The sequence below is a fragment of the Mus musculus genome, chromosome 8 (genome assembly GCF_000001635.26).
Source record: "Mus musculus strain C57BL/6J chromosome 8, GRCm38.p6 C57BL/6J".
In the NCBI taxonomy this organism is placed as follows: Eukaryota; Metazoa; Chordata; class Mammalia; order Rodentia; family Muridae; genus Mus; species Mus musculus.
The window spans coordinates 25,435,922-25,459,549 of NC_000074.6; the positions used below are offsets into that span (position 1 = coordinate 25,435,922).

Genomic DNA, 23,628 nt, shown 5'->3' on the forward strand with positions numbered 1-23,628 from the left:
GGTAGGCTGGAAGTATGTCAGTATGTCAGGATGCACGCTTGTTCGCATTGGACGAGAAATCGAGAAGTATGGAGTTTTACCGGTTTGCCTTTATAAGTACCGAGCCAGCAGTAACACGTGGCCATTTTCTGGGACCTGGCCTGAGTCCATCACCCTGGCTAGTATTTAATTAAAGCTTGCTTCAATTTTTCAAAATCCTGGTAGCGTTCTTATTCTTGCCCAGTGGGATTAACACTGACAATGGCCAGAAATGGGGTAGAGAGGATGAAGTGAGATATTAGAGACATGAGATAGCAGGGCCAGAAATGGGTGATGGGATGGGGGGGGGGGGGAGAGATACAGCAAGAGGCACTGTAGACAGAAACCAGGCTGGATACCCTCAATAGCCTTCCAGGGTGAAAGTTTTCAAGAGCTACCCTACCTTCTGACAAGGAGACACCTCACAATGCTGTCCCAGACCAGAGAAGGAGCTATTAATTGTGGGCGGAAATTGCACATACACGTGTGGGAAACACTGTAGGCTCCAGCTGGCCCTGCAGGTGGGGAAAGGGGAGCTGAAGAAGAGGAAGGAACTGAAGGGGAGGGATGCTCCCCCCCCCCCCATGAGATGGGGGGCTTTGTTTATGAAAACACACGTGAACAAGAACGCAGCCCCTAAGGTGTAGCCAAGAGGAACAGGATCTTCGCAGGCTTCATTTTCAAGGCGAATCCTCAGTGGATAGTAATTTTTCTTCTTGAAAGTGAACTGTCTGTAGTATATGCTCCAAGAACTCATTGCTTCTAGTCCTTGGCTTTGGTTGAATGAGAGACACTGAAATCCTTTCTGCAAGAGGCCAGACCAAGTTGTGCTCTTGGCTGCACTTCCTGGGGGTGGGGGGGAGGTCCACCCTTGGGGTGATGAAAAATAGGCTAAGAGATTGATGGAGAAGAAAACACACCTAGGGAGGATGCAGGAAGAATAAACAGCTCTTCCTAAGGCACCTGGAATAGCCTTAGGAAAGGAAGTGGCCCAATGGCTAATCCACAGCCTTTGCTATTTTGCTGGTCTGAGGGCTAGGAGGGAAGGCTCTGGCCTGAATCCAGAGGAAGAGGAGGGAAGAGGAAGGAAGCAGCCTGCTTCTAAGGCCTGCTTGGTCAAAGATGAAGGACTCTAGTTTGGAGAACACAGGCCACACCTGCATTGGTTTTCGAAAGCAGAACTTCTCCAGAGACTGCCCGCATTCAACCCCAAGTCAGAGATGCAGGAGTTTGAGTGCCCTTGCTCTCTGTCTCTGAAGCAGCGCGCTCTGCAGTTTCTGAGACTCAGGGAAAAAAAAAATGTTCTAGGAGATCTCCATCCCAAACCTCGCTACCCAATCACCAGAAGGCCACAAGGTTAAAAGCAGCCTTTTGCTCCCTTCCTCCCCCTCACTGAGCATCAAGAATAACCTCCTGCTGTGGATGAGGGAGGATAAAAACAGGTTTAATTACAGTTTCTGTTTCTGACCTCGATCCTCCACCCCCATCCCCCCAGGAGCTGCCATCTTTGGTGTCAACAAGAGGGCACAGGCCTGGCTGAAGGCACAGGTCAAGAGAAGATTCTCTTGGGACTGGGGAGTGGTCTCCAGGGACCAACTCATTCAATTCAAGGACTGGCCTGCTGGTAGACCCAGGAATATCCATTCATCTTGGGCTACCTTTGTTTAAGCAAAATGAAAGATGTTTGTGAATCTGTAAAGGATGGGGGCAGGGGGGGTGTCTTTCTCCCAGAAACTCCGATTTTCAAGTCTCACCTATACCAACTTCCACAGAACCATATTCTCGCTGCATTGTGGCCTGGACCGGTTTTTGCTCACTGTCTTTTCACCTCCAATCCCAAGGGCATTGCATGTCACCTCATACGTGACCTGTCCTTCTCTGTGGATAAACACCATAGATTTTTCTGGGCTGCCCACCACTGTCTGGCACATATACCCCCTCTCTTACTCCCAGTTTCCAAAGGTTATATAAAACGCCAAAGTCACCAGTCAGATCTTGAGTAGGACTAACAAACTGTCAGCTACTCTCTTCAACTATAAGCTGGTACAGAGCAACTCCCAAGAGACCCCTTCAAATGTGGTCATCTGATGTTTCTGAAAATACAACAAAAATGGCGGCAGCGGAAGCAGAAGGTGGGGGGTCGGGGAGTTGGGAGGTGGGGGTGGGATGAGGTAGGGTACCATTGCGCCATGAGAAAACCCTCCTTTTAGCCTAAGAACTTACCCACTGGGGTTCTGATCATTGCCTTTGTTGTCTAAGAATTTAAGCTCAGAATCCCAGCAGGAGATGGGAGGAGTGTGTGAGATGAAGAAGAAAATAAAAGCTTTCAGACAAGGGCCACTGTGCCAAGAACACCTCCGGAGCTTTGCAAGTGCTCACAAGACCATTAAAGGGAAGCCGGTGCCAGTATCTCTGTTTGTTGACTCATTGAAATATTCCATCTTGGGGCTATTGCCATTGAAAACATCTCCTCCCTCTGGAATCTTCTCTGCACCAAGTATATAATTGCTTCATTCATCTCTTCAGAGGAAGCTGTCACCGAGGTTACGCTGCCATCACCAGTGACTGGGCAAGATGACAACAAGCCCAGCCTTGCCCACTGAGATACCAAGGACCAAGTTCTTGTGGTGGTTAAGTCTTGGGTGTCTCTTCGACTCTGTGGGCTACATCCTTCTCTTTCTCCCAGCCCTGCCCCCATCCACCCTGCTCTCAAATGGAATCCAGCAGACAGGAGGGAATGGAAGTAGGACTTCCCATCTCGATCAGTGTTTAGGGAGATTTTCCACAGGACACAGCTCATGCCAATGAGAAAGATGGGTAATCCTGTAATGGGCCTTCTCTGTGTGTGTACTATCTTTACAACCTGACACTGGTCTTTTGAAGAAGGAGGAGAAGAAGAGGAGGAGGAGGAGGAGGAAGAAGAAGAAGAAGAAGAAGAAGAAGAAGAAGAAGAAGAAGAAGAAGAAGAAGAAGAAGAAGAAGAAGAAGAAGAAGAAGAGGAGGAGGAGGAGGAGGAGGAGGAGGAGGGGAGGGGGAGGAGGAGGAAGAGGAGGAAGAGGAGGAAGAGGAAGAAGAGGAAGAAGAGGAAGAAGAAGAAGAAGAAGAAGAGGAGGAGGAGGAGGAGGAGGGGAGGGGGAGGAGGAGGAAGAGGAAGAAGAGGAAGAAGAGGAAGAGGAAGAGGAGAAGGAAGAAGAGGAGGAGGAGGAGAAGGAGGAGGAGCCAAAGTTTATAGTGGCAAAGGAGAAACTTGAACCCAAGTAACTCCCACCAGTTAAATGTGGGCAAACAATTAAGGTTCTGAGTTTGGTCATGTGTCTCTATACTGGGAAGACTAACATAGTTTTCCTATAACCCAGAGGACTGCAAGACATGAAGTCAAGTCCTAAGTAAGACTGTGATATTCAAGTGTCAATGGGCTCCAGAGGACAAGTTTGTGCCTCCAGCATTACCTCAGTGCCTGGCACATGGCCTACCCTTGCTTGATGTTAGAATGGAATGAAGAAGTGTGTGTCCATCCCACACAAAACAAAGGGGAGTTTCCGGTGATCCAGATGGGCTGGGAGGAAGGGATAGTAATAGGGAAGAAAGCCATCAGGTGACAGCTCACTCGGGCTAAGGACTAAGCACAAATTTTGGGGGCAGGAATCGGGCAAGGAACCTCTAAGCTTAGCTAGATCAGTCAAATCCATTATCTTCTTAGGAGGAGAAACTTGGGACCCTCTTGTAAGAGGTTAAGACCAGGACTCATGACCTACGTGTAACAGCACACTTCAGTGAGGGCTGACCCAAACTTGCCCAGTAGGAGTAGACCTCATCATGGCATTCATCACTCCTGAGAATCGCCAATACAGTCTGGGCTTGGCTGATCTGAGAAGCAGAATTCAGGCAGGGTTTGGTTAGCGAGTGAGTAGGGGATTTATATTGCAGAGATTGGCATTCCTAGTTGATTTCTTTGATCGAGTAGTAAGTTGCACAAGGCTAGAGACTTTAACTGGATTCTTGAGTCCCTTGGCAGTTCCTACTGTGCTGGGTGCCTGGGGAACACTCTGAGGAAAAGAAGAAGGAAACAAGAGCACAGAGGAAGGTCAGAAAGTCCATGCTAGCCACCAGGATTATGAGCAACACACACGCGCACGCGCACACTGGCAAGCTGGCCCGCTAGGGTACCAATGCATCTTGGGGCGGGCAGAGAGCAACAGTTCAGGCAGGAAGGATTACACTCCGAAGCCACTTCTTCTGTTCCTGAGCAGCCTCAGATCCAAGCAGAAATCAAGCATGCACCACCGAATTGCAGAGCCTGTCAGCCTTACTCAGAAACACAGCAAGGCTGTAAATCAGGGATAGGAAGAAGCTGTCTCGAGGTTTTCCTGCCGGGCCAGACAGAGACACGGGACTGCCAGGGTTCCAGACTCGGAAAACCAAGTCTGTGGATGGGCTCTTTGGAGGCAGGAACTACGGAGGTCCTGAGCTGGGGTCCCACTGTCTCCTCCTAACCTGCCTCTTAGAAGCAGCCTCCCTTCCCCCGAAGGCTCCTAAGTGATGGATCTCCTGGGCCAAGCTGGCCAAGGCTAGTTACTCAATAGCTGCTGCTTTAGGCACTGCCTAAGAGGCTGTGAGACTGCGCAAGGGGAATTTTCCACTGCCAGGTTCCATTCAGCTCAGGCTACAGACTTGACTGTTTACAGAGAACAGGAAGGTGCAGCCACCCCCAGGGCACAGTCTAGGGTGGGATGTGAGGGTAGGTAACTGGGAGGTCTTGTGTGCCCTGGCCCTGGCTGCTGTCCCTGGAAGTGCTGGGGTTCTTAGGAGGCACTCACTGTACCAGGAGAGGAGCAGGGTGCAGAGGGTACGAGGGTACGGAAAGCCAGAGTGTGGCTGTCCTGCCTCCCTTTCCCTCCCTCCTTCCTTCAGATGCTCCCTTGACTGGGACTGGGAGATGCCCCGTGTGGGTGAGTGCTCCTCTTTCCTGGCGCTGCGCCTCCCTCCTCCCCGGAATTGCCCACGCTCAGCCTCAGCCGCTCTGCCATGCCCTCTGGGTAGTGTTTTTCATTCCAGGCTGGGGATCCGGTGGTGGGAAGCAGGTAGGAAGCCATGTTTAGCGGGGGAGGGGGGGGTGTTAATGAAAAATATATATATATTTAGTGCTTACAGAAAGCCAAATATTGGGTTAGAAGCCAGGAACGGAGAGGGGAACAAACCCAAAGCAAACAGCAGAGGGAAGAAATTCCTACTAAAACAAGCTCTCTATTCATTCCTCCGATCCCAGGTGCAGAGCCTGCAGGGAGAACTCAGACGAAATGTAGGACTTTAAGACCCAAGCTCAGATTCTACAACGCCCACGGGACTAAGAGGTGTGCAACCTCCCCGCACCCCCCCCAATGTGTCAGTATCTGGTTGGTCATAGCACCCCAAAGGTCAATAAGGTGGCTATAAAACCCCTCTGGGTGTGAGGAGGAAAAATAAACTAAACTAAACTGTTCCTCATTTGACCCTAAATGAGGAACACAACCTCGCTGATGGGAGTAGGATTGCGGTCTCACAGGTCATAGCAACCTATTCTTCTAGTTCAGCTTAAAGCAAGCAACTTCAGTAGTACTCATCTGTGTCGTGGAGGCTGAAAAGAATAGAGTCCTGTACTTAAGGCTGCCTCTTGCCCTCAGCTTGCTAAAGCTTGCTATGTCTCGGGCCCTTCACATAGCCAACTTCTAGGCTCTAAACTAGAAACCTCTCAACTCCAGGGATATGCTTCTAGAACCTTCTCAGATCACTTCTAAGATGACAGTTGACCTGAGGGGTGGCGGCCACACTCAGTCTGGCTGACTGGAAAGCTGGGCTGTGTGTTTCATTCCAGGCTGGGGACACCAGTGGAATGCTGACTGATTCCATAACAGGGAGAAGTCCAGGGGTAGATAAAGAGAGTGAGGAGATTAAAAAAAATCTCCTCAGCTTCCTGGACAGTCAACATGCAGAAGAGGTGGTCTCCGTTTTTAGAAGCAGTTGTATATCAGGGTAGTAAAGGACTAAATTCCGGATGACCAGAAGAAAGACTGTCTCCCTGTTGTATCTCTACATCTCTTGACTCTGCTCAACCCTTTCCTTAAGGGTCCCCCACCAAGCACAAGCTTCAGAATCTGGGTACCCCCACATTTATCTGGGTACCTCCACACTTACCAGGGCACAAACATCAACCTGAGGAACCCTGGGGCCTGCCATCTTGTAGGCTGACATGTTCTGGGCCTAGAGCAGTCCTGTCTGGTTGTTAATTCCCTACCCACCCCTGTCTCTCCAGGCTTTAGCTGTCACTGGCAGGGACTCCCAAACACCCACCTTTTGGGTAGGTATGAAACCAAAATCTTGAGAAGAAGACCTGCAGAGCTAGCCACTGACAAAATTGCCAAATAAGATGAATCCTCACGAACTGTCTCTTGTATTGCTTTAAGGTCTGTGGGTTGTGCTACCTTCCATCAGATTTTCAGAAACTAAAAGTTGTCCCTACGTGGATCTAATAAGTCACCTCCTATCTCCTGGATTTGCCCTTCCGGTCTTCTCATCACCTTTGCTGCCTTGTGGGCCCTGGGTATGCCTCACCAGGATTAGAGACTTCTCATCAGCGGGAACCCTAAATGACTCTTTCATCCCTTGCTTCCAGGCCTAGCCAGTGCATGGTTTCTAGAGTGTATCTGTCCAAAGTTGTCTCCCTCACTGCGTGCAATTTTGTACTAAATGTCTATCACTAAAGGACAGCAATCTGAATGCAATCTGGAGCATTCGAAGGGTTTCCAGACTCAAAGTTGACTTACTTGCTCCCATCTCCCTGGTCCCCAGTCCTAAGAACGGCATTCCATAAAAAGGCCGCTGGAGTTCCAGGTAAGGTAGAGAATCTCTCTCTACTCCTGCCACAAAGAAGTGGCGATGCTCAATACATGGCTGGGGTGAAAGGGAAGTTGAGCTCTCTGTGAGGCAAATGGAGGGCAAAGCCCAACACCACTACAGAGGCTGTGACAAGGGGCTTCTGGGCTCTGTGTTCCCAGAGAAAAGCCAGGCATAGAATCACGTTTGAAAAGAGGATGATGGCCGGGCGTGGTGGCGCACGCCTTTAATCCCAGCACGTGGGAGGCAGAGGCAGGCAGATTTCTGAGTTCGAGGCCAGCCTGGTCTACAAAGTGAGTTCCAGGACAGCCAGGGATATACAGAGAAACCCTGTCTCGAAAAAAACAAACAAACAAAACAAGAAAAGAAAGAAAGAGAGAGAGAGAGAAAGAAAGGAAGGAAGAAAGAAAGAGAGAAAGAAAGAAAAGAAGGAAAAGAGAGTGACGGGTTAAACACCAAGAGCCTTCTGGAGAAAGATAATGCACTCTCTCTGTCTGTCTCTCTGTCTCTGTCTCTCTCTTTCTTCAAAACAGGGTTTCTCTGTGTAGCTCTGGCTGTCCTGGAGCTCACTCTATGGACCAACCTGCTCTTGAACTCAGAGATCTCCCAGTCTCTGCCTCCAAAGTCCTGGGATCAAAGGCATGTGCTACCACCACCAGGCAAATGTTCCCATTCTTACTCTAGGTTGAGTGATGCCTCTCCAAAAAACTCTAGCCCCTGTCCGTTACCCAGGAACATTCATTCAGAGAAGCATCCAGGCATTCATTTATGACTAGTGTACATTTTAAATATGTCCATTGTACATTCATAGAAACGTTTACTCTTCAAAACAAAAAAGGTTTCCCGGGAGACAGGAGGCCGGAGGAAGATGCAGCGTTGAGATTCTGTGAGCTGGGTAGGATGAGCTAAGAGGGTGAGAGGATCACAGCCTCACAAGGAGGAAGCCACCCACAAGCTCCACTTCCAGATGGGCACTAGTCTAGCACAGGATGCAGATCCGTGAAACAACATAGGGCTTTATTTCCTGGAATGAGAGGTTAGGAGAGCTTCCAAATAGAAGCAGCCACAAAACTACCAACTGCACCTTGAAGAGAAAAAAGAAAATACATAAACACACACACACCATACACAACACACACATACGCACACACAAACATGCACACACATTGAGTGTATGTGGGGAGAACTGCCTTTCAAGGTCTACAAATCAAAATTCCAAAATACACACAATGAAGACATCGAACGCTTCCTCGTTAGAGGGTGGTAAAATCATCCACGTGGAGTCTAGCTGACAATGGTTTACAGAATAGTGTAGAAAAGACCTTCACACACATTTCTATCTACACAGCACCAATACATAGGAAAGGCAGAATAACTGCTGAAAATGTATAAGAAATATTAAATGGAAACGGTAGAAATGGACCTCGTGGAAAATGTAAAGGGAGAGGGGGCTGCAAACCCAAGAACCCATTGGAAATCTGAGCTGTAAAAATAATCAGTGGTTTTCTTAAAGGTCAGCCTTCAGGTTAAACTCTAGACTGTATGCAACCAAAGACAGAAAAACATTGATAAATCTATCAATTGGAAGACATCATGGAAAAATTCACTCAAAAGACAAATGGAGCACAAAGAAGCCACGAGGGTTCAGGGTGAAAGACGGGCTATGGCATTAAGTGTGCATTGAGAGATTCAGACTCTCACCCTGTCCCCCGCCGACCCCTTCCAAAAAAGATTTAGAAGCCAGGAAGTGTGGTGACTGCCTCTAGTCCCAGCACTCTGGAAGCAGAAGCAGGTGGAATCTCTGTGAGTTCAAGGCCAGCCTGGTCTACAGTCTGAGTCCCAGAACAGCCAGGGCTACACAGAGAAACCCTGTCTCAAAAAAAAAAGAAAAGAAAAGAAAAGAAAAGAAAAGAAAAGAAAAGAAAAGAAAAGAAAAGAAAAGAAAAGCCTGTCTCGAAAAACAAAAAAAAAAAGAAAGAGAGAGAGAGAGAGAGAGAGAGAGAGAGAGAGAGAGGAAGGAAGGGAGAAAGAGAGAAAGAAATTGAGTCCAAGGAAGACTCTAGAAGGAGAAAAAGGTAAAAATAGCCACAAGGTTGTTTTTTGATAAATTTGGTTTTTGTTTATCTGGGTGTTTTGTTTATCTGTTGTTTGTCTGTTCACTTTTAGCTTCTCAATTCTTTTACTTTTGTGTGCAGATTTATTTCGGTGGCAAACTGGAGATCAGAGTTACTGACCTCCCAGAGCAAGCAGCAGGTATCCTGGGCAGACATGGGTTATGGAGCGTCTGGCTTCTATGGTATAGCTAATCACCCTCCAGGCTATAACGCAAGTGAGTTATCTGTAGAGATACCCTGCCTTTCACTGGTATCTTGACGATAACAGCAACTTCCTGATTCCCTGGACCAAGGACAGTGTAATCTGAAAGTTAGGTTCTCCTTCCCAACTTCCTCGGCAATGTTTCTGTCAGCATCTGGCACTGTTGGAGCTGAGGAGGTGGCTCAATGGGCAAGGCACTTCCTGACAGATGTGAGGACATGAGTTCATGTAACCAGAACTCATGCTTATATGGACCTGGGCTTGGTCATGAGCTTCTGAACTCATAATGCTCTGGGAGACAGAGGCGGGGATATCCTGAGTTAGCCTGGCATACACAGAAGTGAACAGCGAGAGACCCAAGGTGGTCTCAAGGTAGAGAGCAAGGACCTCTGACCCCAACGTGAGTTTCTTGGCATATTCATACTGGCACTAACACACACCATATACACACATCACACACAGAATACACACAGAGAAACTTTTTTTTTTTTTTTGGTTTTTCCAGACAGGGTTTCTCTGTGTAGCTCTGGCTGTCCTGAAACTCACTCTGTAGACCAGGCTGGCCTCGAACTCAGAAATCTGTCTGCCTCTGCCTCCCAAGTGCTGGGATTAAAGGCGTATGCCACCACCGCCCGGCACAGATATACTTTTTAAAAACAATTAATTTATTTTTATTTTATGTACACTGGTGTGTTGCCTGCATGTATGTCTATATGAGGGTATCAGATACTGGAGTTACAGACAGTTGTAAGCTGCTTTGTTGGTGGCCGGGAATTGAACCCCAGGTCCTCTGGAAGAACAGTCAGTGTTCTTAACCACTGAGCCACCTCTCCAGCCCCCAGACATGTCTTTAAATATGGCTCCCAAGAATTCTTATATTGGAAACAATCCCAAAGTCCTGTGTTGGAAGATATTTGGAGGTAAGGGTCAGCCTTTGAGCACAGATGAGATGAAGTGAGAAAAAGCCCCTTGAGGATGTGGGTGACCTTATCATCTATGACCCAAACTGGCATGCTTCCTCATTCTCCATGTGTGGAACCCTTGGGTCAGTCATGATGCAGCAACAGGGCCCTTATCTCTGTACATTCTTGAGAAGCTGAGACAGGGAGAATTGCATGTTTCATGATAGTCTAGGAAATGCATAACAAGACCATAATTCAAAGAAAAGAAGGAAGAGGTAGGCTGTGGTGTGTCTCCGCAGGAGAATACTTGTCTAGCTCCATCAGGACCCTGGTTCCATACCCATCCGTATTCTGAGAGTTGAGAGTAGCATGCTCCGAGATCCGTGAGCTAAATAAAGCTTTATTCTTTATAAACTACCTTATAGGTTTTGCTACAGCAAAAGAAAGTGAATTAAGGCCAGACAATGCCTCAATAGGTAGAGATAGCTGCCACCTAACATGACAACCTGTGCTTGATCCCTCAGACCTGAAGGTGGAAGGAAAAAACCCATTCTGCAAATTGTCCTTTAACCTCCATATGTGCACTGTGACTTGTGTGTACATGAGCACACACACAGACCTGCACATACATGCTCACACAAAACAAATGTAATAAAAAACCCAAAAATTTAAGAAGGAAAGTACATTAAGATAGCACACTCTTCTCCTAGAAAGATATTATCTTTCTAGATTTGTCTCTGTTGGTGACTGATAAACACATAAGGGTTATATTTGAAGGTACAATACTTTTTGCAAAAAAAAAAAAAAAAAAGAATTGTAAGACAATAGAAAGAAATATTGAGAAGCTGTACAACTAGCCCAAGACATCCAATTTTCAAATAATAGAATTCTAGAATGAAAACTCAGGAGAAACTAAGGAAAAATAAATCATTAAAGAAATAATCCATGACTATTGGATGGATCACAGGGCTCCCAATGGAGGAGCTAGAGAAAGTACCCAAGGAGCTAAAGGGATCTGCAACCCTATAGGTGGAACAACATTATGAACTAACCAGTACCCCGGAGCTCTTGACTCTAGCTGCATATGTATCAAAAGATGGCCTAGTCGGCCATCACTGGAAAGAGAGGTCCATTGGACATGCAAACTGTATATGCCTCAGTACAGGGGAATGCCAGGGCCAAAAAAATGGGAATGGGTGGGTAGGGAAGTGGGGGGGAGGGTATGGGGGACTTTTGGGATAGCATTGGAAATGTAATTGAGGAAAATATGTAATAAAAATATTTAAAAATAAATAAATAAATAAATAATCCATGAAATGTTGTCAGAACTAAAGCCATCTATGTGTGGGCTGAAAGAGACCACATAGTACCTAGAATAAAGGAAGCTATTGGACACTGCTATAGTGAAGATATAATGTCCTCCAAAGACCCATACAGGCTTGGTCAACAGTGATATTGCATTGTGGGTCGGAGTATGGGACCTTTAGGAGGTTGGAGGTTGATCCAAGAAAGTCATCGAGGGTGAACCCTTTGAAGGGAGTCCCAGGACCCCAACTCATCCTGTTTCTGTTATAATACATAGTCCACATATAAAAATATAATACTTGTAATATAATACGAGCAATCAGGACGTTTTGAACTCCTCAAAAGCTGCCAGGTGGGCTGGGGATGTGGCTCATTGATAGAGTGCTCGCCTACCCAGAGAGAAGCCCTAAAGATGTATAGACAGCCTGTGGTACACAGGCCTATAATCCCAGCACTCCAGAGGGAGAGATGGGAGGTCTAGCAGTTCAAGGTCATCTTCAGCAACCCGTGGAATTCAAGGGTCTCCTTGTGAGGCCCCGTAGGAAGGAGGACAGCAGAAAACAAAACAAAAATAAACAAATAAAATAACTGTGATCTAGAAATAGTGAGACATGGCCTCAATATATATAATTTCTAACCAGATTTCACACTGGACTAAAATGCTAATCATAGAGGGATGTTTTTTTTCCCCAAGTACAAAATGTTTTATCTAAGTATTATCTCTAAGGAGGCTGCAGGGTGTGACACACACAAAAATAAAGAAGCTAACCAAGAAAGAGGAAGTCATGAGATACATAAACTCCTCCGCCCAGGAAGAGGAGGTGAAAGGGTCGAATGAGTGAGCCTTTCACAGGGATCTCCTAAGACCATTAGAAAACACAGATACATATATATTACAATCTATTCACGGGAGCAAATTTACAGTTATGAAGTCGCAACAAAAATAATTTTATGGTTGGGGGAACTCACCACAACGTGAGGAACTGTATTAAAGGGTCACAGCACCAGGAAGATTGAGAAGAACTTGGAGTTTCAGGACAGCCACGGCTACATAGTGAGTCCTTGTCTCAGAAATAAATAAATAATAAATGCCAGAAAATTGCTGGTCCTTTTCCAAGAGGGAATTAATAACCCACGACAAGTGTCCAGCAAGTGCCTGAGCAAGAAGAAGGAAAGAGTTCACACGTCATTAGGGGACAAAACTACAGACTCTACTTACCCGAAAGAGTTTAAAACACTGCCTACGGCTTTGCTCACTCAAAGTCCAGATGAAACAAAATTGACCCAAAAATAGTCAAACCGAACCAAGAGCTATTAAAAATTCTGCATTGCTAATCGAGGTATCCGTTCCAGGTGGTTTTAGAAACTTTTCTTTCCTTAAACTTTCAAAGTATAAATAAACACGGTCTTAAACCAATGTTTTCAGTTCCTGTGTTGGATGTTCTCCTAAGTCCTTTTTCTGGTAAGATTTCTCTGTGGGACACAGGAAGCTCCGCCACAGCCCACATTTTCCAGCTATGACAGAACTTCTCCTCTTCACTCCTGTGAGGGATCTGCCCTGTGGCTTTGAGAGACCTAGGACAGTACCCTCACCTTGCTCCGAACCATGCAGGATTTGGGCTTACAGCTCTCAATCATGTTAGAGTTCTTATAGAAACCTGCCCAGAGATGCTGCCACCCACAGTGAGCTGGGCCCTCCCACAGCAACCCTCAGTCAAGACCTTGTCAGAGTCACAGCCAGAGGCCACTCTTTTGTTTGTTTGTTTGTTTTGTTTTGTTTTGTTTTGGAGACAGGGTTTCTCTGTATAGTCCTGGCTGTCCTGGAACTCGCTCTGTAGACCAGGCTGGCCTCGAACTCAGAAATCCGCCTGCCTCTGCCTCCCAAGTGCTGGGATTAAAGGCGTGCGCCACCACTCAGAGGCCACTCTTAATCAAACCTTCAATTGAGGTCCCTTCTTCCCAGGTCACTATATTTTGTGTCAAGCTGACAATAGAGGCAGGCAGAGCTCTGTGACTTTATGGCCAGCTTGGTCTACAGAGTGAGTTCCTGGCTAGCCTGTCTCAGAAACAACAAAAATAAATATATAAAATAAAATAAAACTAAGCCAGGCATGGTGGTGCATGCCTTTAATCCCAGCATTCAGTAGGCAGAGGCAGGTAGATCTCTGAGTTTGAAGTCAGCCAGGTCTGCATAGCAAGTGCCAGGCCAATCGGTGTGATGTAGTAGGACCCTGTCTTAAAAAAAAAAAAAAAAAAAAGGAAACTGCTAAGTGAATAAACAAAATTCATATAACAAAGAAGTATTTAATCATTAAAAAAATTAAGGTTGATCTGATTTATATAGTGAATGCCAGGCCAGCCAGAGCTACATAGGGAGGTAGGTCTCAAAAGAGAAAAGCCGTATCACATGAATACGAGGGAAGGCTGAGTCAGCCACAGGAGCAAGCCAGTAAGCTGCACTCCTCCATAGCCTCTGTCCAGTCCTCCCTCTGAGACTGACCAGCTGTGGTCTACCTTGGCGACTCTCAGTGATAGTGTGATCAGAATATGTAAGGCAGATAGACGCTTTCCTCCCCAAGTGATTTTTGGTCATAGTCTTTACTACAGTGACAGAAGAAAGCAGACTAGGAACACCTGTGTCCCCAAAGGATTTTTTTTTGTTTTGTTTTTTAATTAAAAGTTTTTAGCTTTTTTTTTTTAAAGGGAAGTCTTGGAGCTGGAGATGTAACTCAGAGGTAGAATACAGGTTTGACACACCAGGCCGTGGGTTCAATTCCCAACACTCCCTCCCTCCTAAAGAAAAAAATCAGGAAATATCTGAGACTGATTTAAAATACAACATGTCACAGTTTACAAAGTACAGTTAAACGGAGACTTAGAGGGAGACAGGCTGTGAAGTACTTGTATTCTAAACCCCTACCTTCAAGAAAAAGAGCAAAGTAATCCTGAAACAATCAGAAGGAAAAAAATAAATAAGCCGGGTGTGGTGGCACAAGCCTTTAATCCCAGCACTTGGGAGGCAGAGGCTGGTGGATTTCTGAGTTCAAGGCCAGCCTGATCTACAAAGTGAGTTCCAGGAGAGCCAGGAATATACAGAGAAACCCTGTCTCGAAAAATAAAATTAGAAAGAAAGAAAGAAAGAAAGAAAGAAAGAAAGAAAGAAAGAAAGAAAGAAAGAAAGAAAGAAAGAAAGGAAGGAAAAAAGAAAGAAAAATAAATACATAAATAAATAAAGATTGAAGACCAGAGAATTAAAGACAAGAACAGCAGGGACCCATGAGACTAAAAGCTTTTTAAAATTACAATGGAACTGATAAACCTCAGCTGGGAGGGAGGAAAGGGACCAGACATAAATTACCAAGAAAGGGGGGAAGGGGGAGGGGAAAAGGGAGGAGGTAGGGAGAGGGGGGAGAAGGGGAAGTGGGAGAGAGCTGGACAGTGACAGCACCCATAGTATCAACTACTCAGCTGAGGTAGGAAAATCACACACTTAGAAGGAGACAAAAGACAAAAGGAGAAGAGGGCAAGGGCATATATACAGATTTATATAAGTAATTCTGACAGCATGACAATGAATACATTGCTTGAAAGCCATAAAACTTTTCAGACAACTCAAATAACGCCATATTTATTCAAGTAATGGAATCCGTGGTTTACCTTCCCAGGGTAACAGAATTACTCTTTGTCTTTGTTATTTTGGTTATACAGCCCACGCCCATGCTGAAACCCTAGCCCAGACCAGAAGAAGTCATCTTTATTTCCTTGTCCTCCATATTCCTCTATTTCTTTAAGAGACAGCATCTTGCTTTGCAACTTAGATTGGTATCAAACTTAGCATCCTCCTGCTTCAGCTTCCAAAGTGCTGGGGTTACTGAGCAGGTAACTTTCCCTGGTTCTTTGCCAAACTTTTTAATAAAAACAAAACAAAAACCAAAACCAAAAATCTAGGCGTTTGCAGACGCCGCGGTTGCTTTGGTTGCTTTTTGCCACTTGCTGCCGCCATGGTCAACCCCCATCGCCATGGTCAACCCCCATCGTGTACTAGGACATGACGGCCCATGGCGAGCCCTTGGGCCAACACCCACATGACAGTCCTCACTGTAATTTGAGTCCAGGGGATCTGGCACCCTCACACAGACACACATGTAGGCAAAACACCAGTGCACATAAACAAAGAAAACCTAAGGTAGAGAGAAACTGAGGAAAACACCCTACATTCCCATGTGAAGGCAGAGCAATGAGTTATCAACTGCGTCACCCAGAGGTCCGTGCTTGATCTCCAGAGCAGCCCTATGGAAGTCGGAGGGAACTGGAGTGAGGACCTGGCGCCTGGCAGGAGGCTCTGGAGTAGACACTGTGAGCATGCTCTCTTAAGGGATGCAGGACTTTTAGCCTCTTCTTTCTTACAACCTACCCATGACTTAAACAGTGAGATGGAGATCTCACTGCAGACCTAAGAGCAACAGGGCCACCTAACATGGACTGACACTGCCAAAGCTATAGCCCAAACAAACCTTTTTGCTCCATAAGTTTATCTTAAGTATTTGTTACAGTACTGTAAAGCCAACAAAATACTCAAGATAGATGGGAAGGATTAAACAGAAGAAGCACACAAAAACTACAGTGCTGCAGCTGGAGACAGGCTCAGCAGTTAAGAGTGCTTTGTTGTGTGATCATGAGGATCAGGGTTTGAATCCCCACACCCACACACCAAGCTGGCTGTTCCACACATGGCTGTCAGGGTAGCTCTGGGGCAGAGAGACATGAGAATTGCTTCTGTTTGGCTTCAACTCTGAGAAAATGCAAGCCCCAGTTTAGGGAGAGATCCTGTCTCAAAGGAATAGGTGGAGGTTGACAGAGACTCACTACCCTCCTCGGGCCTCTGTAGATGTGCACAGACACAAGCACTCTGCACATATTCACACACACACACACACACACACACACACACACAGAGAGAGAGAGAGAGAGAGAGAGGCATAAACATGCAAACAAATAAAACTTTAAAGATTACAATGTTGTTCAATTCATTCTCAGAGGAACAGGAAACAGACAGAAAATGCTGGCGCTTCCCCCTCTTTAATTCAGCCCAGGATACCAGCCCATGCAAAGATACCACTTACATTTAGGACAGTCATACCCTCAAAGATACACCCAAAAGTGTACCTCACCCTTCCTTCCTTCCTTCCTTCCTTCCTTCCTTCCTTCCTTCCTTCCTTCCTTCCTTCCTTGGCAGCCGGGGTCATTCAAGACAGAGCTCTGGCTGTCCTGAAACTCTCTGTACAGCAGGCTGGCTTCAAACTCACAGAGATCCACCTGCCTCTGCCAGGATTAAAGACATGCACCACTACACCAGGCTACTGGATGTTTCTTTTGTTTGGTTGGGGCCATTTGTTTGTTTGTTTTTCAAGATGGGGTTGTTCCATTTAGCCCTGGTGATCCAGGAACTCAGTCTGTGGACCAGGCCAGCCACTAACACAGAGATCCACCTGCCTCTGTCTCCCAAATTCTAGGATTAAAGGCATGTACCACCACTGCCCAGCTACTACGTATTTGTTAATACATTCAATTTGACAATAAAAATGAACTCTCGTGGGACTGGGGAGATTGGCTCTGTCAATAAAGCACTTGTTATGCAAACAGGAAGACCTGAGCTTTATCTTAGCAGTCACATAAAGTAGTGGGGCAGAGTGATCTGTTCTTGTTATCCCATAAAGCCTGAGAAACAGAGACAGCCTTCTTCAGGCTTGGTGCTCTGGTTGAGTCTGTGTGCACCAGGTTCAGAGAGAGACTCTGCCTAAAAATTAATGTGGAGAGAGATGGAAGCTATCCAATATCTACCTCTTGGTTTCTATACCTAGTCATATCACACAAATACATGTGAACATATGTGAATTAACTATCACAGTCCCTCTCTTGTTAACTTGACACCCAGACACATCACTTTGAACCACTTTGAATTGTCCACCCTGGCCCCCTAGGCTCATGGCCATCCCATAATGTAAAATGCATTAATTCAACTTTAAAAGTGACCAGTGTTAGGGCTGGAGAGATGGCTCAGCAGGTAAGAACACTGGTAGATCTTCTAGAGAACCCAGGTTTGAGCCCCAGCTCCCACATGGAGGCTCATGATCAGCTGTAAATCCAGTTTCAGGGGATCTAGTACCCACTTCTAGCCTCCATCAGGGACCAGGCATGTCTAGAATCCAGACACATATGCAGGCAAAACATTCATACACATGAAATTAAATTTTAATCTGTTTTGTTTTGTTTTGTTTTTGTTTCTATGAGACAGGGTTTCTCTGTGTAGCCCTGGCTGTCCTGGAACTCACTTTGTCGACCAGGCTGACCTCAAACTCAGAAATCTGCCTGCCTCTGCCTCCGGAGTGCTGGAATTAAAGGCGTGCGCCACCACGCCCGGCTTTAAATTTTAAAAAGTCACATTTTTGATTACCAACACCATTCAAAAGTCCAAGGTCTATTCTGAGACTAAAGACTCTCATTATGAACGCCGGAAACAACGAAAACACAAGCTAGATAGTTCATTATACAATGACACACAAACATCCCCATTCCAAAGGGAGGGACGAGGACACAGCAAGAGAAAATTGTACTAACACAAGACCAAGACCTAGTTAGGAAACTCAGTCAGCAGAGCTCTACATCAGCACCTGTGGCCCTTGGTGGCATCATCTGGGTTTGCACAGCCTTGGGTAGCTCCGCTCCTCCTGTCCAGTCGTCTGCAGCACACACAGCCTCCCTTGGGTGACTCAACTCTGTGCCCTCAACTTCCTTTGATGGATAGCTCGCCGCCCTGGCATCACCAGCACTCTGAGCTACCCATTGCAATCCATGCTTCCCCTTCAGAGTTTCCCCCGCCCACCAGGGAACCTCATTTTGAAAATCCTACGCTTTCTCTTGGGCCCGTGGCGCCGGCAAGATGGGCAAGTGTCGTGGTCTCCGAACTGCCCGGAAGCTCCGCAGTCACCGACGGGATCAGAAGTGGCATGACAAACAGTACAAGAAAGCCCACTTGGGCACAGCCCTGAAGGCCAATCCGTTTGGGGGTGCCTCTCATACAAAGGGAATTGTGCTGGAAAAAGTAGGGGTTGAGGCCAAACAGCCAAATTCTGCCATCAGGAAGTGCGTCAGGGTGCAGCTCATTAAGAACGGCAAGAAGATCACAGCGTTCGTGCCCAATGATGGCTGCCTGAACTTCATTGAGGAAAATGATGAAGTTCTGGTTGCTGGATTTGGTCGAAAAGGTCATGCTGTAGGTGATATTACTGGAGTCCGCTTTAAGGTGGTTAAAGTAGCCAATGTTTCTCTGTTGGCTCTATACAAAGGCAAGAAAGAAAGGCCAAGATCATAAAATTTGACAATGAAAACACAGTAATAAATTTTCATATTCTGAAAAAAAAAAAAAAAGAAAAAAAGAAAAAGAAAATCCTACATTGGGAATTCATCCCACTTAGACATCGGTGTCTAAGTGAAGGCTACTGTTGCTGTGGTGAAACACCATGACCAAAGCAACTTGGGGTGGGAAGGGTTTATTCAGCTCACACTTCCACATCACTGTTCATCATCAAAGGAAGTCAGGACAAGAACTCAAACAGGACAGGAACCTGGAGGCAGGAGCTGATGCAGAGGCCCTGGAAAGATGCTGCTTACTGGCTTGCTCAGGCTGCTTTCTTATAGAACCCAGGACCACCAGGCTAGATATAGCATCACCCAAAATGGGCTGGCCCCACCCCCATTGGTTACTAATTAAGAAAATGCCCTCCGGCTGAATCTTATGTAGGCTTTTTTTTTTTCCTCAATTGAGGTTCCCCCCTTTTAGATAACTCTAGCTTATGTCAAATTGGCATAAAAATAGCCAGGACAATTGACACCTCAACAACTGGACACACATCATTGTTAAGCCATAATTGTTTCTTTCTTTTCAACCCAAAGACTGTACATTAACATCAACATCACAATATAAACATTTTACAAACTTTACAAGCCCCACAGTCTTTACAAATTCAAACACTTTAAAATTCAGCCTCTTTAGAAATACAAAGTCTCTTTTTAAAACCTAAAATCTCTTTTAAAAATTTAGTGTCTTGGCCTGGAAAGATGGCTCGGTGGTTAAGAACATTGCCTGCTCTTCCAGAGAATCCAGAATTTAATTCCCAGCACCTACAAGGCAGCTCACAACTGTCTGTAACTCCAGTCCCAGGGGATCTGACACCCTCACATAAACATACATGCAAGCAAAACACCAATATGCATAAAATAAAAATAAATAAATTATTTTAAAATTGTAGTCTCTCAACTGTGGGCTCCCATAAAATCAAAAATAAGTTAAATACTTTCTTACTTTGGGGGGGGGGGGGCGGAGAACGAGGGCACAGTCACAGTCTGAACAAAACCAAACCAAATTCCAAGAGTGTAATTAACTCAGTGTCCTGCTATCTGGGACTCACGATTTCCTGGCTCCTCCAAAGGGTCATTTCACCAGCCCTGCCCTCTGCAGTGCAGATCACCTCCGCAGCGCAGACCAGCTTCACTCCACTGCTGCTGCTGTTCTTTGTGGTCAGCCCAGAATAATTTGGCATCTCCAAAATAATGGAATTTTCTGCTGCAACCACACTATGCTTTCACCAATAGCCTCTCCTGGGCTCCCTTCAGAGACTCCAGCTCCGCCACACAATGCCAAGCCTTAGTTGCTCACCATTGACCCCTTCACATCTTCAAAGCCAGTACCACCTGGGTGAATCTTATACTACCAAGTTCAGCTTCAAATGGAGGTACAACATCGGCCACTTCTAGAACACGGTTTCTGTGTGCGGACCCTGAGTAAGCACTTGCCAGACTTCACTTCAACGGTGCTCCTCTCTTCCTAATCACAGCTGATTCTTCAGGCCCAGCTGACAGCATCCATTATCCCATTATTATATCTAAGTGCACTGTAGCTGTCTTCAGACACACCGGAAGAGGGCATCAGATCTCATTACGGATGGTTGTGAGCCACCGTGTGGTTGCTGGGATTTGAACTCAAGACCTTTGGAAGAACAGTCAGTGCTTTTAACCGCTGAGCCATCTCTCCAGCCCCAGAAAGACAGATTCTTAACTCAGATGGCCTGGAGGGGAGTCTTTGCTTCCCTCTGAAACATCACAAGCCTGGTCGTCTTCATCTGCATGGTTCTCAACACTCTTATCTCCCAAGCTCCCACAGAATGGCGCACTGAGCTCTCAAAACTCAATGGCTCTTCTAATCCAAAGTTCTAAACTCCTTCCACAATCCTCCCCAAAACAACGTGGTCATGTGTGTCACAGCAATACACCACTGTCCTGGGACCAACTTCTGTCCTAATTAGGGTTTCTAGTGCTGTGATGAACCGCCATGACGGAAGCAACGAGGGGAGGAAAAGCTTTATTTGCCTTACGCTTCTGGTAACAGTCCATCACTGAGGAGAGTTGGGGCAGTAACTCAAACAGGACGATCATTTCTGAGCCTAGTCCTCTCTCAGATTCTCAGGACATGGGCAGAACAAAACCAGGACTGTCTTAGTCAGGGCTTCTTTTCTTCTTCTTTTGGTTTGTTTTGGTTTGGTTTGGTTTTGGTTTTTTGAGACAGGGTTTCTCTGTATAGCCCTGGCTGTACTAGAACTCACTTTGTAGACCAGGCTGGCCTCGAACTCAGAAATCCGCCTGCCTCTGCCTCCCAAGTGCTGGGATTAAAGGCGTGCACTACCACGCCCGACTCAGTCAGGGTTTCTAATGTGATAAAACACGGACACCAAGATCAGCTTGGGGAGGAGAGGGTTTATTTCAGCTCTTGGGTCAATACTCCATCACTGAGGGAAGTTGGAGCAGGGGCTCAGGGCAGGAAGCTGGAGGCAGGAACTGAAGCAGAGGCCATCGGGTGTGTGTGTGTGTGTGTGTGTGTGTGTGCTGCTTATTGGCTTGCTCGGTCTGCTTTCTTATACAACTGAGCTGGACCCTGCTTTTATCAGTCATTAATCAAGAAAATGCTCTACGAAATTACCCACAGGACAATATTTCGGAAATATTTTCTTTCTTTTTTCTTCCTTCCTTTTCTTTTCTTTTTTTTCTTTTATTAGATATTTTCTTTATTTACATTTCAAATACTATCCCAAAAGTTCCCTATACCCTCCCCCCGCCCTGCTCCCCTACCTGCCCACTCCCACTTCTTGACCCTGGCGTTCCCCTGTACTGGGGCATATAAAGTTTGCAAGACCTAGGGGCCTCTCCTCTCATTGATGGCCAACTAGGCCATCTTCTGCTACATATGCAGCTAGACATGAGCTCTGGGGGTACTGGTTAGTTCATATTGTTGTTCCACCTATAGGGTTGCAGACCCCTTTAGCTCTTGGGTACTTTCTCTAGCTCCTCCATTGGGGGTCCTGTGTTCCATCTTATTGATGACTGTGAGCATCCACTTCTGTATTTGCCAGGCACTGGCATGGCCTCATATGAGACAGCTATAATAGGGTCCCTTCAGCAAAATTTTGCTGGCATATGCAATAGTGTCTGGATTTGGTGGCTGATTATGGGATGGAACCCCAGGTGGGGTAGTCTCTGGATAGTCCATCCTTTCATCTTAGCTCCAAACTTTGTCTCTGTAACTCCTTTCATGGGTATTTTGTTCCCTATTCTAAGGAGGAATGAAGTATCCACTTCTTCTTCTCATAATAATGGGATGTGTTTTTTGAGAGCACAGAGGCTGTGTTCCAGAGATAACCAAGGTTTTACTTTGTGCTGCAGCAGGACTTGGTAATATGTAAGAGTTACCCAGGTGGTACTGGTTTTGAAGGCATGAAGAGGTCATGCAGAGCAGCTGAGGCTTGGCATTGTGAGAGGCCATGGAAGGACATTGGTGAAGGTGCAGCCTCAGTTGCAATTGATGGCCCAGGACTGAAGGGGTCATGTAGTGTTTTGGAGATGCCAGGACCATGAGATGACCACCAAGAACAGCAGCAACAGTGGCAGCTGGAGCTTCGAAAATAATGTGTGTGCTACAAAGGACAGGGCTGGAGAAGTGACCCAAACCCTTGGAGGAGCACAGAAGATCATGAGTTGGATCCCAGACATTGGACAGTTGGAGTTTAATTTTTGCTTTTGATTGTGACTGTGCCCTGATATTTTTCCCCCTTGAAGGAAGAAAATATTTTAGTGGATCCCCAGTTAAGAGACTTTTAATTATAAAAGACTTTGGATTTTAAAGGATATTGGATATTTTTAAAGGATTGAACTTTTAATATGTAAAGACTGTGGGACTTTTAAAGTTACTTAGATCTTGGGGATGAATAAGAAAGTAAGGGTTGAGGCTTAATAGTGATGTGTTTGTGTGTCAAGTTGACAAGGGGTCAATTGTACTGGCTGGTTTTGTGTGTCAACTTGACACAGCTGGAGTTATCACAGAGAAAGGAGCTTCAGTTGAGGAAATGCCTCCATGAGATCCAGCTGTGGGGCATTTTCTCAATTAGTGATCAAGGGGGAAGGGCCCCTTGTGGGTGGGACCATCTCTGGGCTGGTAGTCTTGGGTTCTATAAGAGAGTAGGCTGAGCAAGTCAGGGGAAGCAAGCCAGTACGTAACATCCTTCTATGGCCTCTGCATCAGCTCCTGCTTTCTGACCTGCTTGAGTTCCAGTCCTGACTTCCTTGGTGATGAACAGCAGTATGGAAGTGTAAGCCGAATAAACCCTTTCCTCCCCAACTGCTTCTTGGTCATGATGTTTTGTCCAGGAATAGAAACCCTGAATAAGACACTCACTAAGGATGATATCCTCCAGATCCATCCATTTGCCCAAGAATTTCATAAATTCATTGTTTTTAATAGCTGAGTAGTACTCCGTTGTGTAAATGTACCACATTTTCTGTATCCATTCCTCTGTTGAGGGACATCTGGGTTCTCTCCAGCTTCTGGCTATTATAAATAAGGCTGCTATGAACATAGTGGAGCATGTGTCCTTATTACCACTTGGAACATATTGCTGGATCTTCCGGTAGTTCTATGTCCCATTTTCTGAGGAACTGCCAGACTGACTTCCAGAGTGGTTGTACCAGCTTGCAATCCCACCAGCAATGGAGGGATCTTTCTCTACATCCTCACCAGCATCTGCTGACACCTGAATTTTTGATCTTAGCCATTCTGATTGGTCTGAGGTGGAATCTCAGGGTTGTTTTTGATTTGCATTTCCCTGACCTT

General features: G+C 46.0%; 1 long non-coding RNA gene and 1 pseudogene across 1 annotated transcript in view, besides 3 other annotated features; one reads left to right on the forward strand and one right to left on the reverse strand.

Moving 5' to 3' along the window:
* Positions 1-18,296, reverse strand: part of Gm30978 — a 38,266-nt gene extending 19,970 nt beyond the window's left edge. Inside the window, exon 1 of the long non-coding RNA XR_001778535.2 lies at positions 18,083-18,296. This is a non-coding gene — a long non-coding RNA (predicted gene, 30978). The remainder of the gene's footprint in view (positions 1-18,082) is intronic.
* Positions 4,011-5,536: an enhancer, noted in NCBI's record as "VISTA enhancer mm595". NCBI's record gives its function as "enhancer in: limb[7/13] | facial mesenchyme[7/13]" and the evidence as "EXISTENCE:transgenic organism evidence [ECO:0001131][PMID:17130149]".
* Positions 4,011-6,182: a biological region, named in NCBI's record as "VISTA enhancers mm595 and mm919".
* Positions 4,267-6,182: an enhancer, noted in NCBI's record as "VISTA enhancer mm919". NCBI's record gives its function as "enhancer in: limb[7/8] | facial mesenchyme[7/8]" and the evidence as "EXISTENCE:transgenic organism evidence [ECO:0001131][PMID:17130149]".
* On the forward strand, positions 18,323-18,830 carry Gm10689 (predicted gene 10689; annotated as a pseudogene).